This window comes from Oryctolagus cuniculus, chromosome 9, assembly GCF_051225735.1.
Source record: "Oryctolagus cuniculus isolate XC-2025 breed Fujian yellow rabbit chromosome 9, ASM5122573v1, whole genome shotgun sequence".
Lineage (NCBI taxonomy): Eukaryota > Metazoa > Chordata > Mammalia > Lagomorpha > Leporidae > Oryctolagus > Oryctolagus cuniculus.
Genome location: NC_142875.1, coordinates 64,571,875 through 64,589,696, shown reverse-complemented (window position 1 = coordinate 64,589,696; position 17,822 = coordinate 64,571,875). Strand labels below are relative to the sequence as shown.

Here is a 17,822-nt window from a genome sequence, read left to right as displayed (position 1 = left end):
TACTTGGGCTCCTGCACCCACATGGGAGACCTGGAAGAAGCTCCTGGTTCCTGGCTTTGGCCTGGCCCAGCCCTGGCTGCTATAGCCATTTGGGGAGTGAACCAGCAGATGAAAGATATTTCTCCCTTTCTCTCTCTCCTTCTCCCTCCCTCCCTCCCTCCCTCTCTGTAACTCTGCCTTTCAAATAAATAAATAAATCTTTAAGAAAAATCTTAAAGAAAAGATGCAAGATGGCAGTTACGGCCAAAGTGGCTGCAGGCCTGTCAAACTGATTCCCTTCTACTGATGAAGGCAGGAGCTGGCAGATCCAGAGGCATATGTGAGTCACCAGTGTGGGGGAGCCCCAGAGCTCCCCCACGTTGCCCAGTTCAGAACAGTTGCCCACCAGGAACTGGGGCAGGGTCACCAGAGCTGCTATTGGAGGAATGAGGCAACAAGCACAACCCAGACCACAGCCTGCAGAGCCTGACCATGCAGCCCGAGACAACTTCCTGCCCCCTTCCTTTCTCTGTGTAGCCTTACAAGTGGCCCTCCATAAGCAGCAATCATCTGAGGATGTGTCTATACTGTGAAGCCTCAAAGAATCCAATTCACGAATAAGTGCCCACAAAACAAAGCAACTGAAAAGATTCTGGCCCAGTTGTAGACACGTAGGATTCAAGCTGCTAGAAACATTTGTATACAGGTCTGGGTGTGTACCCATAGGGTCTTTCAAAAAGGTTACAGAAATGGAATTAAAATATTAATTTTATTTTGATACAAAAAATTTTTGAAACTCATGCAAGTTTTTCATGATACACATTTTACATGAACTTTTTGAAGACCCCCTCATATAACAGACATTCAACAAGTGTGGTCAAGTAACAGAGTTCTCTGCCTACAGGCAATTCACACAGCAGGCATATGTCAATGCCAGCCTGGTTTGCAGCTGCTAACAGTACCCTGTTGGCTTCCTCCCCCCATCATGTCCTTCCCACAGCTCAAGGACACCTGTCACTTGATGGCTGAGTCACATGCATTCCTCTGGAGTGGACAAATGCCAAACCTTCTCCGTGTACACTTCAGAATGGTCTTGAACTGCTGGAAGTTTTTATGTGGCCAGAAACGTCTGACCTTAATCTGGATTTTCCAACACCCTGGGAAGCACTTTGCAGCCAGAACTACAAGTACTCTCATTATCGGCCGGTGCCGCGGCTCAATAGGCTAATCCTCAGCCTAGCGGCGCCGGCACACCGGGTTCTAGTCCCGGTCGGGGTGCTGGATTCTGTCCCGGTTGCCCCTCTTCCAGGCCAGCTCTCTGCTGTGGCCCGGGAAGGCAGTGGAGGATGGCCCAGGTCTTTGGGCCCTGCACCCACATGGGAGACCAGGAGAAGCACCTGGCTCCTGCCTTCGGATAGGCGCGGTGTGCTGGCCGCAGTGCGCCGGCCATGGAGGCCATTGGAGGGTGAACCAACGGCAAAGGAAGACCTTTCTCTCTGTCTTTCTCTCTCACTATCCACTCTGCCTGTCAAAAAAAAAAAAAAAAAAAAAAAGTACTCTCATTATCACAGTGACCCTTTCACCTACTTACCTAAAAAGGTTGAACTAGACTTTGGCTGGTTGGCTGGGGTTTATTGATCTAGTCAAGATAATGCCCTCTATACTTTCACATGTTTTATCTCCCAAATAAAAAAAAAAAAAAGCCCTACATAAACAAACAGGATGACCCTTTCCCCAGATATGTTTCCTTTCATCAGAGTTCACCGAGAAACAACAACTAATGACAATGTGACAATGTGGTTTGTGAGTGGTATTTGTTGTCCTCTTTCATTCTACACTGAAAAGAAAAAACTCTCGATGGGCCCAGTCAGATGGCTTTTCCGGTTGTGACTCCATCACACACAGCAAGCTGTAAGTGCTTCAGAAATGCCAGGTAAACAATAACCCATAAATCCAGCCTGGAAATTCGCAAGATTCTACTGCACACTGTTTTCTGTCCTTGGTTTTTTGTGAGAACACCAAAAGGAGTTGTCCCAGATGCGCGTATCCAACTTGACACTTTATTACTTGCTCTCGCCCATTAACACTCCACCTTAAAATGAATCATAGCAGCAAACCATTCAGGAAGAATAGAAGAAAGGTAAATTGTCCAACTATAATGTCTCCTGAGCCAGCCATAGAAGGGAAGGGGACTCCTCTGTCCAGGACAATGGGATCTTTGAATGCTAATGTTTAAAAAGGCAGAGAGAGACAGACAGACCTCTCATCCACTGATTCATTCCCCAAATGACCACAGCAGGTGGGGCTGAGCCAAGCTAATACAGGAGCCAGGAACTCAATCCAGGTCCTTCCATACCGGTGACAAGAACCCAACCACTTGAGCCATCACCTGTTGCCTCCCAAGGTCTGCATTAGCAGGAGCCAGAAGCAGCAGTGAAGCTGAGACTTGAATCCAGACATTCTGGATACAAATATCTCGTGCAGCATCTTAACCGCTGTGCCAAATGCCAGGCCCCTGATTGCTACTTTTATCTGGCTGTGATTTACAAATTCACTTCCTTCAAATATCTGTATTCAGTTCTCTAGCTCAGAACACTATCACTAGACCAGCGCCGTGGCTCAATAGGCTAATCCTCCACCTGCGGTGCCAGCACACCAGGTTCTAGTCCCGGTCGGGGCGCCAGATTCTGTCCTGGTTGCTCCTCTTCCAGTCCAGCTCTCTGCTGTGGCCCGGGAGTGCAGTGGAGGATGGCCCAAGTCCTTGGGCCCTGCACCCGCATGGGAGACCAGGAGAAGCACCTGGCTCCTGGCTTTGGATCAGCGCAGTGCGCTGGCCATGGCAGCCATTGGGGGGCTGAACCAATGGAAGGAAGACCTTTCTCTCTCTCTCTCTCTCTCTCTCACTGTCCACTCTGCCTGTCCAAAAAAAAAAAAAAAAAAAACAAAAAACAAAAAACAAAAAACAAAAAAACCACTATCACTGATTTTTTTAACCACCGGTGTGAATCCTATGTTGTCAGTCTTCTTTTCTGTTAAGTTTAATAAAGAATGAAACAGAACCACAGAGAAAATGAGCACAGGGGAAAAGCAACAACGGATAAATCTGTGAGGAATGATAGGTAATGAAAATGGAAACTTCCCACATGTGACCATGAACCTGCAACTGTGGAAAAATAAATATTTTCTTACTTTGTTCATTGATTTACTTATGCATTCATGCATTTAATAATCACCAGTTGAGTGCCATATTGGAAGGTGGGGGAAATGTCTTTGCCTTTAGAGGTTTACAGTCTGATCGAGAGAGGAAAAAAAACTCAGATAATGGCCTAAACAAGCTCCTGGAAGGCTTCCTGGGAGAGACGACACCTGAACCAAGCCAGGCTTAAAGCATGGATATAGGTTTGCAGGGGAAGAGCTAAATTAAGACAGGAATCATGGGGATGGAGAGAGCTTCAAGACTGACTGAGGAGGTAGAATCCACAGAACTTGACAGATCTGCTACAGAGGCAAACAGCTGGATTGCTAGCTTGTGCTGAAAGGCGGCTGGTGGTGCCACTCATGGAGCAGACTGTGGTGAAAGGGGCAGTTTAGAAGTTCAGGTAATGATTCTGTTTCAGATATGCAGGCTTAAACTACCTAAGAGACTTTAAATGGCAATGTCTAGGAGTTAATTTGCTAGATAGGGCTAGATCTCAGGCAGTTAGGTACAAGCTAGAAGCAAAGGTAGAATCACTGAAGTTCCACGAGCAAATAGCTGAATTCAGAGCTCGGAGTGAGGGCTCTGGGGCAGTATGATGGGCAGTGAGTCAGGACCCACCTCAGGAGGTGCCAATGTGGAGGGCATGAGCCCACGAGCCAGGGAGAGGGCAGTGCCCGCAAAGCCACGGAGGGAGTCGTCCACGTGTCACACACCAAAAGGTCTGGTGTAGGTTCATGTAGAGAAGCTCTAATGTTCAATGTGATGGTGTTCAAAGCCTCTGAATCTACTAATGGCCTGGGAAAAGCAGTGGGAGATGGCCCAAGTGCTTGGGCCCCTATACCACATGGGAGACCTGGATGAAGCCCTTGGCTCCTGGTTTTGGTCTGGCCTAGTGCTGGCCATCACAACCACTTGGGGACTAAATCAGAGGATGGAAGATCTCTCTCTGCCTCTCTTCCTCTCTCTGTAACTCTGACTTTCAAATAAATAAATAAATCTTTAGAAAAAATTAATCCTCGCGGGCGCCGTGGCTCACTAGGCTAATCCTCCGCCTTGCAGCGCTGGCACACCGGGTTCTACTCCCGGTCGGGGCGCCAGATTCTTTCCCGGTTGCCCCTCTTCCAGGCCAGCTCTCTGCTATGGCCCTGGAGGGCAGTGGAGGATGGCCCAAGTGCTTGGGCCCTGCACCCCATGGGAGACCAGGAGAAGCACCTGGCTCCTGTCATCGGATCAGTGCGGTGCGCCGGCCGCAGCGCGCCGGCCGCGGCGGCCATTGGAGGGTGAACCAACGGCAAAGGAAGACCTTTCTCTCTGTCTCTCTCTCCCTGTCCACTCTGCCTGTCAAAAAAAAAAAAAAAAAAAAAAAGAAGAAGAAAAGAAAAGAAAAAGAAAAAGAAAAAAAATTAATCCTCTTGGCAATTTCCTTTCATTCCAGCTTTTAAAAGGACTCAGGTCCAGCTGACCTGTTTGGAAGAAATCATTCACATAATTAACTCCCAGTCTCATAAATCCATCTTGGATTTTAGTGCCTCTGTTCACAGCTGTTTCCTCCTTTATGTTAGCATCAAGGCCCAGACAACCTCCCATCATCTGGGATGCCTCACCAGAAGGTTTGTTCACCAATAAACCTAGATGCTAGATGCCTAGGATCAATAATGCTATGGATGAATGACTCTGCACAAAACATTTGGTGATGCTATTACTTCAGCAATTCATATCAACAATCAACCTACCTTGGTACACCTCTCATACTATTCAACCACACATAAGTGTACATCTTATCTCCCACATACAGTGTTGATGTGTTTTCATATTACTCTTTATCATCAGTGAACATTGTATTTTATACATAATACCTACACAATAATGCTTGTTTAACCAAGAAACTAAAATTTTCCCAAAGGCTTTCTTCCTCTCAACTTCCTCCAAACTCATTTTTATTCTGTACCTGCCTATTCTGAAAAGTCATTTGAGAGGCAGAGAGAGAGAGGTAGAGTGGGAGGGGGATGCCCATCTGCTGATTCACTCCCCCAATGCCTACAACAGGCAGGGTTGGACTGGGGTTAGAGGCAGAAGCTGCAGACTCAAACCAGGTCTCCCATGTGGGCTGTAGGGACCAATTACTTGGGCCATCACTGCCATCTCCCAGGGCCTGCACTGGTGGGAAGCTGGAGTCAGAAGCCAGAGTCAGGAATTGACACAAGCTCTCTGATGTGGGATTCGGGCATCTTAACCAATCAGCTAAATGCCCACTCCTCTCTGTACCTGTTTATCTTCTGACTTCTATGTAACCTCTTACCCTCTAGTAAAACTTCTCATCTCCAGAAAACCCAGAACAGTTGAAAGAATACAGTAGGGCTTAGTACAGACAATTAAACAGATTTAAGGTTCCCTGAGAAAATATTCTAGAAGAAAACATATTGAGAATAATTCCTCCAAACTTAAAAAGTCTTGAAGCCAAATAACTACTTTGTAAACTGACTCATGAAGCACTGTTAACTGGGAGGTGACCTTGACATAAGTGGTTTGAGCTGACAAAGCCAGTAAAATACAAAAACTACAATGGAATTCATCTGAAGAGACCATTCTTTAAAGCATTCCAGGAACTTACCAGAAAACAAAGTCAAAGTGTACAGTTTTAAAGCCCGATGCCCAGAATCCAAACGCTATACCAAGCCAAATATTCCCGCAAGGAGGATTTCATGGGATAGTTTTGATGGACTTCCATGCCTTTCCTTATGTATTGCCTCTGTCAGATAATTCAAACTTAACTTGGGAAGGATCCAATTTTTCTGACTTCTGAATTAGATATAATTGTCAAGAATGCATTTAAGGGTGGATGGTTGGCCTAGTGGGTAAGACCCTGGCTAGGACATCCATGTCCCACATGGAAGTACCTGGGTTTGATCTCCAGTTCCAGCTGCTGATTCTGGCTTCCTGCTAATGCAGACCTTGGGAGGCAGCAGTAATGGCTCAAGTAGTTGAATTCTTGCCACCCGCATGGGAGACTTGGATTGCATCCCCAAGCTCCTGCCTTCAGCTCCCAGCCATTTTAAGCGTTTGAGGAGTGAACCAGCATATGAGAGCTCTCTCTCCCTGTCTACTTTTCTGTCTTCCTCTATGCCTGTCAAATAAATTTTTTTGAATGCAGTTAACTGATGTGGTTACTCTTATTATTAAATAAAATAAAATTATAATACTGTACTCAGTTTAAAATATATTTCAGGGGCCTACACCCTGTTGCAGCAAGTTAAGCTGTCTATGACTCTGGCATCCCATTTTGGACCACCAGTTTGAGTCTTGGTTGCTTTGCTTCCAATCCAGCTCCTTAATAATGTGCCTGGGAAAGCAGCAACAGATGGCCCAAGTACTTGGACCCCCACCACCCATGTGAGGGACCCAGAAGAAGCTCCTGGTTCCTAGCTTTGGCCTGGCCCAGCTCTGGTCATTGCAGTTATCTGGGGACTGAACAGTGGATACAAGATCAATATCTATCAATATCTCTTTGTCTCTGTCTCTGTCTCTCCACCCCCCCCCCCTGCTCTGTCTCTCCCTTGCTGGCTGTGTCACTCTGCCTTTCAAATAAATAAACCTTTGAAAAAAAATTACAGCAATTAATTCTTAAGCCCTTTCTTATGAGGAGTCTTAAACAGTTCATGGAGAATCCATATAAAAAAACTGTGCATAGCTTAAAACATTTATTTGCACAAAACTAAACTTATGTTTTTTATTTCATTTTCCATGAACTGTTTAAAGTCACTCATACATTAATGCTTATGTTCTTTGTGTGTTACATGATTTCTCTGGTTTAAGGCTTATAGCAGCCCATGACTGACCGACATGAGTGATTACAGCTCCCAGACTCAGGAATGAACACTCAGGAGATGGATTTACTGAGCATCCTGAGGATCATTCAACATCCTGCTGCTTCACCAATTGGGAAAGCCTGCTCTGAGCAGAGAAGAAAAGTTCCCTATCGGTTCCATATTTCATTGAACATCAATAAAAAGTATCCCGAGTTTTTTTATATCAGACTCGTGTGAGATTTAGGAAGTTTCTGGAGCTAGATCACATTAATCCAGTTTCTAAGACATACTAAGCAGGAAGTGGTGATATCAAGGGCCCCTGCTCCAACCCTGGCCCCCACCTTTCTATTCCAAGGACAATAGGCCTGTGAGAACCCCTCAACTACACCTTGAGCTTGGACTGTGTTTGAGAGCATCAGGAACACAGACGAGGGTCTTGGTGGGCTGGCAGATGGCATTAGTTACCCCCATTCCTTTCCTTGGGTGACTCAGGATAACAACATTCTGATCACACGCCTGGTATTAAACTGAACAAGAAGAATCATCCTAGACGAGTGTAGGGTCCTTTATTCCTGCTGACCACAAAACCCCATTTCTCTACCCACCATCTTCTCTTCAGTTCTGTTCCTTATGTTGTCCAAATCAGAGGTCAAATGTCATCTTTAACCCATCCTCTCCCTTAACTTCATCACCAATGCCAGCATGTCCTCCTCAATATTACCTGTATCCATCCATCATGTTCCCCTCCCATGCATCCCTCCACCAGGCCACTGTCATCGCCTACCTGTCCTGCTGTAACCCACCTGTACCCATCAGCCTCCTGCCTCTGAGCCTGCCTGGATTATCTAACCTATTTTCCACATCTAAGTCAGACAGTCTTTCAAAAATGAAAATATCAAGTGAGCATTTAGTCCAGCAGTTAAGACACCTGCATCCCACATCAAAGTCCTGGGTTCAATTCCCAGCCCTGGATCCTGACTTCAGTTTCTCGCCAGTGCAGAGCCTGGCAGGCAGCTGTGATGGCTCACATATGGGAGCCATCTCACCCATATGGGAGACCTGCATTCTGTTTCAGACTCCTCCCTCCAATGCTGGCCCATTCCTGGCTGTTGTGGGCATTTGAGAAGTAAATCAATGGATGGGATCATTCTGTGTATGTTTGAGTGTGTGTGTGTGTGTGTGTATGTGTCTGTGTCTCTCTCACTTCTTCTCTTAAACAAGCAAAATCTCATTTAAAAACATTCTTTTTTTTATTTTTATTTTTTGACAGGCAGAGTTAGACAGTGAGAGAGAGAGAGACAGAGAGAAAGGTCTTCCTTTGCCGTTGGTTCACTTCCCAAATGGCCGCTACGGCCGGTGCGCTGCGCCGATCCAAAGCCAGGAACCAGGTGCTTCCTCTGATGCAGGTGCAGGGCCCAAGCACTTGGGCCATCCTCCACTGCACTCCCAGGCCATAGCAGAGAGCTGGACTGGAAGAGAAGCAACCGGGACAGAACCGGCGCCCCAATCGGGACTAGAAGCTGGAGTGCTGGCGCCACAGGTGGAGGATTAGCCTAGTGAGCCATGGCACCGGCCCTAAAAACATTCTTTAAATGAAAATCTGCTTGTTTCCCTCCCCTTTGTAGTTCCGTGCCTCCTTCAAAATGAAAGCCAACTGCCCTAGCACAGAACCCCAGAGCCTTGATCTGGCTCCTGCCTTTTTTTCCTCCAACCCATGGCACACTGAGCTTTGCTCTGGCAAAGCAGGAGCACTTGGCCAAATGTATGATATTCATACCTCCCAGTCTTTACTCAGAGCCTGTTCTATGTCCCCTTTTATAAGGACCCTTATTATTATAGTTAAGGCTCACCAGAGAAATCTAGGAAACCCAGGAAATCTCTCAAGATCCTTAACTTAACAAGAGAGGCCGCACTGTCTCTTTGGCCAAGTAAATTAAATTCATAGATTCCAGGAATTAATAATACCTGGACATCCTTGGGGGCCATTACCTTTCTTTAACCCTACCCCTAAGAACATAACCATCCTTTTGCAATCATACATTCACCACTAAGTGTGACAAACCAATTACCTCTAAGAGTTCTCAGTATACATTTCTACTGAAGTGTGGGTCTTTGTGAAAACGAAACCCCAGGCTGACAGCACAGCTCACAGTTAATTTGGAGAAATATCCTACCCCATATTCCCATTGTTTACATAAATGAAGATTTCAAAGGTACAGTATCTGGGCATCACAACACGAAATAGCACCTGTGGAGGCAATTGCCTCCTTATTTTGGCCAATCTGGATGTCTGATGCCCCAGTTTTATCTATTTTACCTAATATCTACTTCCTTTCACAATGACTAGTTCTGAAGCAATAATTTTCAATGCTCTCTAATTAGAAAGCAAAGCTTAGTGAACACAATTGATATCATACTTAGTCTCTTTTATGACCTGACTTTATGACTTACAGGAAATTCACTAAGCACCAAGGAAACAAATTGAATGCAGATCAGCCATTACCCAATTGGCTAGGTCTCATTTCCTTGATGCTTTATTCTTATAAAGCCTTGTTCTTGGTTTAAACCAATTTAAATATGTAAAATGGAAAAACTGGGAGAACAGCCTAGCTTTAAGTTTTCATTTAAGAAATACATTCAGAGGTTAAGCTGCCACTTGCAATGCCAGCATTCCACGTTAGGATGCTGGTTTGAGCTCCAGCTACTCCACTTCCAATGCACCTTCTCTTTAACGCGTTTGGGAAAGCAACAGAAGGTGGCCCAGGAACTTGGGCTCTTGCCACCCATGTGAGAAACCAGGATGGAGTTCCTGGCTCCTATTTTTGCCCTGGTAAAGACCTGGCTATTGCAGCCACTGGAAAATAAACTAGTGGGTGGAAGATCTCTCTGTCTCTTTGCCTTTCAAATAAGTGAATAAATATTTTAAAAATAAAACACATAAGTATCATTCAAAAACTAACGCTTTCAGGGCACAGTGGGTTAAACCACCACCTGTGATGCCAGCATCCCACAAGAGCGCTGGTTCATGTCCTAGCTGCTCTGCTTCCCATCCAGCTCCCTGCTACTGTGGCTGCAAAAGCATCAAACGATGACTCAAGTGCTTGGGCCCCTGCCACCCACATGGGAGATCCAGATGGAGTTAAAGGCTCATGACTTCAACCCACCCAACCCTGGCTGTTGTGTCCATTTGGGGAGGTAACCAGTGGATGGAAGATCTCTTTCTCTCCCTCTCTTTCTCACTCTGTTTTTCAAATAAATACATTAAATCTTGAGAAAAAAAAAACATTGTGTTCCAACAGTATGTTTGTTCTTTCATTTAGTGTATATATATATTATATATTTTTTTGTTATGACAGCCACTATAGTAGGCACAGTGTATGTGGTAATGAACAAATCAAAGGGCCTTCTCTCGTGAACTTTGCCCTATGTGTAGAAGACAGATGAGCAAACATGCAAGTCCACATTGTCAGGTGAGGCATGTTAGAATGAAAACAAAAGCAGAGCAAACAGAAGAATCATGTGGTACCACGTCAGACACAGTGGGCAGGGCACAGCACATCTCAGAGGAGACTGAAGGAAAGGAGAAAACAAGCGTGTCCGCACCAGGGATAAGAGTGGGGGGGGGGGGGGACAAGACATCCAGGACCCGAGACGTGGGCCCAGGAAGTGCAATGGCTCTGAGGGGAGTGTGTGACTCACCTGAGGCCAGAAGAGAGGCCAGTGTAGCTGGGACTGGAGGGACAGGAGACAGGCAGCCAGCGAATGCTCATGGGAGGATTTTTACTTCCCAGCCTGCTACTTCCCTATACTTAGTTTAAAGTTACTTCAGCGTGCCCAGATTTCTTTAACTGCCCTCAACAGGTTCAAGAGCAGGAAATGTGGAGGGACTGCGGCTGGTAAGCGGCTACCATGTTGCTTGGGTCTGCTTCATACAGACCTTTTGTCATCCGGTATATCCCACTGTTTTGTTCTCTCTGTGCACTGAGTGATGTGGATATGGGTCGGCTCCTTCGGCTGGGGCTGCATCTCCTCACAGACACACCCACAGCACTAGGCACCGGGCCCACCCAAGCAGAGCCTCCATAAGACTATGGACTAAAAGCTGAAATACGATGTGTCCCTTCTCCATGTGTGACTCACAGAACCAAAATGACAGCACACAAAGGTGCTGCTTGCAGCTTCAGTGCGTTTTGTGTCCCGAGGGCACTACAGGGCATATTTCATTTCTACCAAGGGGGAGCCCTTGGGTACTAGAAGAGCAGAAATTGCTCTTTAGAAGATACTTCCAGCAGGCCCTACCTAGGGCAGTTCTCAGGGAATTCCCACCAGGGAAGTTTACCTTGATCTTTCTGTTTCAATTACTTGTTTTTGGTAGGGCTCTGCGCTGCTTTTGGGCCTGTTGGTCTCTGGCTGGAAACCTATATCCTTGCGTCTCTGAACCTCTCTCAGAGATGAACTTTTGCAATTGCCATGCATGCACCTGGCAAAGGAAAACAATGTGGAATCCAGTTCAGAACCTCAAATTTAAGGCTGAATTTGAGTTGTTCTTTCATGCTATTAGAAACCCATAGCTGATTAAGGGAGTTTTAAGGAGGAAAAATAAATTACAGCTGAATTTCTGAGCAATATTTATAAGTCAGATTTTTGTAAATTACAAAGGAAGGAGGTTTATTTTTGCCTTGTCATTTTGGAGGTTCAAGTCCAAGATCAGGCAGCCCCATTGCTTTGGCCTCTAGTGAAAGTGACAGATGGCAATGGTGGGGGAAGAATCCCGTGGTGAGCCAGGAGCAGAGAGAGAGAGGCTGGGTCCATCCCTTGCTTTTAACCCAACCCAAGTTCTCTCCTGAGAACTCCATTCTGGGGGACACCCCCAGTGCCCTAAGAACTCCCACCAGGCCCACCTCCTAATACCCTAATTGAATAAATTTTCTACCCTCTTTGTACCACTCAATTAGGACTTTGGGGTTCAAATACCTACATGGGTTTGGGGAGCCAAATCATATTCAAACTGTAGCATTTTCTTGATACTTTCTAATTTATTTCACTTTGCATTTTGAGTGTATCAAGAAGAAAAATCTGTCAGACATATCGGCCATTAGCATTTCAGAGATATGCACATATTCTCAACTGTGAAGCTTAGCTCTGAGAGGGGACATGAAAGTCTCCCTTCAGTGAGCATCACCATGTCTTCTACTTTCTGGGCACACATTGCCTGCACCCTTCCAGTCTCCCTGAGTCTGCAGGTTCCACGGCTGTCTTTAAATCATTGCTTCTCCGTGACAGTCTTCACGCACTGTTTGCTGGCCTGCAGCATCCCTTTGGAAAATTCCTGACTGCTCTGTGGGGGGCAGTCTGGGTCCAGGAGGAGCCCCTGGTCATGAGAGCTTCAGGTGCAACAGCTGGAGTTCCTTCACTGAAACAGCCGAGTGTACTACTTGTGTTTTATTTACTCTCTGCTATGGACTATCTTGTGGTCTCCTGAAATTCATATGTCGAAACCACAACCCCCAGCCTAATGGCATTTGGGGATGGGGCCTTTGGGAGATGATTAAGGTTACATAAGGAGGGTGGGGCCCTCATGAGGGCATTAGTGCCTTGATATCAAGAGGAAGACAGAGCAGGACTCACTTGCTCTCCCTGCGGCAAAGTGGCCATCTGTATGCTGAGTAGTGTCCTCACCAGGCATCAGATCTGCTCCACCTTGACCTTGGACTCTGGTGCTTCAAGAACTGCAAGAAATCAATGACTGTAAATGTCGCCCATTCTATGGTTTTTTTAAAAGATGTATTTCTTTATTTTGAAAGTCAGAGTTACAGGGGCTGGCATTGTGGCACACAGGTTAGGTCATTGCACGGGACACTACCTCCCACGTAAGCACTGGTTCAAGTCCCGGCTGCTCCACTTCTGATCCAGCTCCCTGCTAATATGCCTGGGAAAGCAGTGGAAGATGGTCCAAATGTTTGAGTCCCTGCACCCACATGGGAGAACTGGATGGAGCTCCTAGCTCTTGGCTTTGGCCTGTCTGAGCCCCATTTGTTGTGACCATTTGGAGAGTGAACCAGTAAATGGAAGCTCTCTTTCTCCCTCCTTCTCTCCTTCACTTCTCTCTTTAACTCTTCCTAATACATAAAAATAAATAAACCTTTTTTTTAAAAAAAAAAAAGTGTTACAGATAGAGATGGAGAGACACAGAGAAAAAGAGTTCTTCCATTGGCTGGTTCACTCTCCCAATGGCCACAAGGGCTAGGGATGGGCTAGGCCAAAGCCAGGAGCCTGGAATTCCATCCACCAGGGGCCCAAACACTTGGGTCAACTTCTACGGCTTTCCCAGGCATGTTAGCACGAAGCTGGATGGGAAGTGGAGCAGCCAGTTGCCCATGTGGGATGCTGGCAACATTGGCTTCACCTTAACCCACCGAGCCACAGCACCGCTCCCTGTAACAATGAGACTACTGTGAAACAGTGAATGTATGAGCGTACTTCAAAAAGCTATGGAAGAGCAGGCATTTGGCACCGTGGTTAACACACTGCTTGGGACACCCACATCCCATATCTGAGTGCCTGGGTTTGAGTCCTGGCTCCACTTCCAATTCCAGCTTCCTGCTAATGTGATAGGCAGCAGGTGATGGCTGAAGTCTTGGATCCCTGTCACTTATGTGGGAGACCACAACTGATTTCTTGGATCCTGGCTTGGGCTTTGCCCAGCCCTGGCTATTGTGGGCATTTAGGAAGTGAACCAGGAGTTGGAATCTCTGTGTGTGTCCATCTCTGTACCTCTGTGTCAGTCTGCTTTTCAAATACAAAAAGTATACAATTCAATAGTACATTTTCTTAAGCAATTAAATAAAAAGTCTTTCTTCAAGGAGCTATAGAAAAAGGTAGAGGCCAGCATGGTGGCATAGCAGGTAAAGCTACCACCTGCAATGATGGCATCCCATTTGGGCACCAGTGTGTGTCCCCAGTGCTCCACTTCCAATATGGCTCCCTGCCAATGGCCTGGGAAAAGCAGCGAAAGATGGCCCAAGTGTCTGAGCCCCTGCTACATACATGAGAGACCTTGAAGAAGCTCCTGGCTCCTGATTCGGCTTTGCCTACCTCTGGCTGTTGCAGCCATCTAGGGAGTGAACTGGTGGATGGAAGACCTCTCCATCTCTCCCTCTCTCTCTGTAACTCTTTCAATAAATAAATAAATGTTAAAAAAAAAAAAAGAAAGAAAGAAGGTAGTGGAAAAATGAAATTAAAAAGTCAGTTTACTTTGGTGCAAAAAACTTGAAATCCATGCCATTTTTTCATAATACACACTTCCATGAACTTTTTGAAGACCTCTCATGTGCATGGATTATAAATTTTTGTGGCCAGCGCCGTGGCTCACTAGGCTAATCCTACGCCTGCGGCGCCAGCACACCAGGTTCCAGTCCCGGTCGGGGCTCCGGATTCTGTCCCGGTTGCCCCTCTTCCAGGCCAGCTCTTTGCTGTGGCCAAGAAGTACAGTGGAGGATGACCCAAGTGCTTGGGCCCTACACCACATGGGAGACCAGGATAAGCACCTGGCTTCTGCCTTCAGATCAGCGCGGTGTGCCAGCCGCAGCGCACCGGCCACGGCGGCCATTGGAGGGTGAACCAACGGCAAAGGAAGACCTTTCTCTCTGTCTCTCTCTCTCACTGTCCACTCTGCCTGTCAAAAAATAAATAAATAAATTTTTGTACCAAAATAAATTGATCCTTTAGTTCCTTTTTGAAGTATGATCAAGAACAATTAGCGCAGTGATTGAACAAGCATAAAGTCAGCAATTACTTTTATTGTGAATAAAAAACACAAGTGGCCAGCGCCGTGGCTCACTAGGCTAATCCTCTGCCTTGCGGCGCCGGCACACCGGGTTCTAGTCCCGCTCGGGGCGCCGGATTCTGTCCCGGTTGCCCCTCTTCCAGGCCAGCTCTCTGCTGTGGCCAGGGAGTGCAGTGGAGGATGGCACAGGTCCTTAGGCCCTGCACCCCATGGGAGACCAGGAGAAGCACCTAGCTCCTGCCTTCGGATCAGCGGATCAGCGCGGTGCACCGGCCACGGCGGCCATTGGAGGGTGAACCAACGGCAAAAGGAAGACCTTTCTCTCTGTCTCTCTCTCTCACTGTCCACTCTGCCTGTAAAAAAAAAAAAAAAAAAAAAAAAAAAAAACCAACAACAACAAAAAAAACACCACAAGCAAAACTGTGTGATTCTTTGAATTACTTGTAGTCCTCCCACCTGTGCCGCTCCACACTCTCAGGATTTGTGCTCACATTCTTCTCTTGTTTTGGAATATTCCTCCCCAGATCCCAGGTTTTATCCATCTGGTCTTCCAACTAGCTCAGGCCTCAACTGCCCTGTGAGTCCTTCACAGACCCCAGTAGGCAGAATCACTCACTACCTCTTCGCATCATTTCTGTTTTCTGTTTTTAATTGCAATCTAATTGTTTGCTTATGTAGTGGCAGAACAGGGTCATGGCTGACACCCCTATAACAAGACAGGTTAACAAGAGAAAAGCCTAACACATGTACTCGGTCATGCTGTATGTAACATAGGATTGAACACCCAAATACCCAGGGGTGAGCTATTCATTCTCATGCTTGGATCTGATGGAACACAGATAATTGTATAGACATAGGATTGATAGAGTATGATCTCATAGTAACAGACTGTGGGGAAGCCAGCAAGTCTGTTCAGATTCTTCTGGCCTCTCTATTGTGCTTCTTCCTTCCAGATCCTTTCTGGAATGGGCATCTTATAATCTATAATCCAACAAGGCAGGACAGAGGATGTCTTTATTGCCACCTCCAGGACAGAAGAGTGAGGGAAGTTAGAGAAATATTTTCAGGTTTTAGAGTTGTCTCAGGGGAATGGGTTCTGGTTCCTGTACCTTGAGAAGGAGGAATTAATTCTACCTTCTGGGGCTGGTGCTGTGGCGTAGCAGGTGAAGCCGCCACCTGCAGTGCCAGCATCCATATGGGCGCCAGTTTGAGTCCTGGCTGCTCCACTTCTGATCCGGATCTCTGCTGTGGCCTGGGAAAGCAGTGGAAGATGGCCCAAGTCCTTGGGCCCCTGCACCTGCATGGGAGACCTGGAGGAAGCTCCTGGCTCCTGGCTCCTGGCTTCGGATCAGCTCCGCTCTGGCCGTTGCAGTCATCTGGGGAGTGAACCAGCGATGGAAGACCTCTCTCTCTCTCCCTCTCTGTAACTCTGCCTTTCAAATAAATAAATAAATCTTAAAAAAAAAAAAAAAAAACCGGGCCGGCGCCGTGGCTCAATAGGCTAATCCTCCACCTTGCGGCGCCGGCACACCGGGTTCTAGTCCCGGTTGGGGCGCCGGATTCTGTCCCGGTCGCCCCTCTTCCAGGCCAGCTCTCTGCTATGGCCAGGGAGTGCAGTGGAGGATGGCCCAGGTGCTTGGGCCCTGCACCCCATGGGAGACCAGGAAAAGCACCTGGCTCCTGGCTCCTGCCAGGATCAGCGCGGTGCGCCGGCTGCAGCGGCGGCCATTGGAGGGTGAACCAACGGCAAAAGGAAGACCTTTCTCTCTGTCTCTCTCTCTCACTGTCCACTCTGCCTGTCAAAAAAAAAAAAAAAAAAAAAAAAAAAAAAAAAAAACCTACCTTCTGTGGCTCGTCTGAGGAGAATGAGGGGCGATAGACAGGAGGACAGAAGAAGGTCCAAAAAGAACTTTTCTTCCGAGCCCTTCACTTCAGGGCATGGTTTTATGAGCCCCAACACTTGTTTAATTCTTCCAGCTTCCTTCCTTCAGCATGTCAGAGAGTACAAGTCCGCTGGTGAGAAATACTTTGTTTCTTTCAGCAGAAAACCTCTTCTTCTCACCTTCATTCTTTTTCTTTCTTTTTTTTTTTTTTTTTAACAGGCAGAGTGGACAGTGAGAGAGAGAGACAGAGAGAAAGGTCTTCCTTTTGCCGTTGGTTCACCCTCCAATGGCCGCCGTGGCCGGCGCGCTGCGGCTGGTGCACCGCACTGATCCGAAGGCAGGAGCCAGGTGCTTCTCCTGGTCTCCCATGGGGTGCAGGGCCTAAGGACCTGTGCCATCCTCCACTGCACTCCCTGGCCACAGCAGAGAGCTGGCCTGGAAGAGGGGCAACCGGGACAGAATCCGGCGCCCCTACCGGGACTAGAACCCGGTGTGCTGGCGCCGCAAGGCGGAGGATTAGCCTAGTGAGCCGCGGTGCGGGCCACCTTCATTCTGAAGGCCAGTTTCTCCAGATGTAGACAAGCTGACAGGTTTGTCTGATGGTTCCTTTCAGTGCTTTCAAGAAGCTCCTCCACTGTTCTGGCCCCCGCCATTTCTGATGAGAAGTCAGAAGACTCAAATCCTGCTTCTCCTGTATGGGAAGTGACATCTTGCCCCGGTTGCTCCAAATGTTTTTTTTTTTTTTTCAAAGATTTTATTTATTTAGAGGTAGAGTTACAGACAGTGAGAGGGAGAGACAGAAAGAAAGGTCTTCCGTCCGTTGGTTCACTCCCCAAATGGCTGCAACAACTGGAGCTTCCCTGAACCAAAGCCAGAAGACAGGAGCTTCTTCCAGGGCTCCCACATGGGTGCAGGGGCCCAAGGACTTGGGCCATCTTCCACTGTTTTCCCAGGCCACAGCAGAGAGCTGGATTGGAAGAGCAGCAGCCGGGACTAGAAATGGAGCCCATATGGGATGCCGGCACCGCAGGCGGAAGATTAACCTACTGTGCCTCGGCGCTGGCCCCTCCAAATGTTTTTCTTTACTTTTATTTTTTGGCAGTTTAATTACTGTGTGCCTGAGCAAGGTTTACTTGGTTTACATAATTTATTCAGCTTCTTGGACCTAT

At 47.1% G+C, this 17,822-nt stretch overlaps 1 long non-coding RNA gene across 4 annotated transcripts in view; it reads right to left on the bottom strand.

Annotated features, from left to right (window-relative positions):
* The window catches only part of LOC149124583 (uncharacterized), a 59,961-nt gene that overhangs the window by 11,019 nt on the left and 31,120 nt on the right, over positions 1-17,822 (bottom strand). For 2 of the 4 annotated variants that reach the window (XR_016213252.1, XR_016213258.1), the window contains 3 exons: positions 12,613-12,713; positions 11,324-11,464; positions 730-2,071 (listed from right to left, as the gene is read on the bottom strand). This is a non-coding gene — a long non-coding RNA (uncharacterized LOC149124583). Of the gene's footprint in view, positions 1-729; positions 2,072-11,323; positions 11,465-12,612; positions 12,714-17,822 lie in introns of those variants that run through there. The other 2 variants (XR_016213251.1, XR_016213259.1) reach the window with 2 other exon arrangements.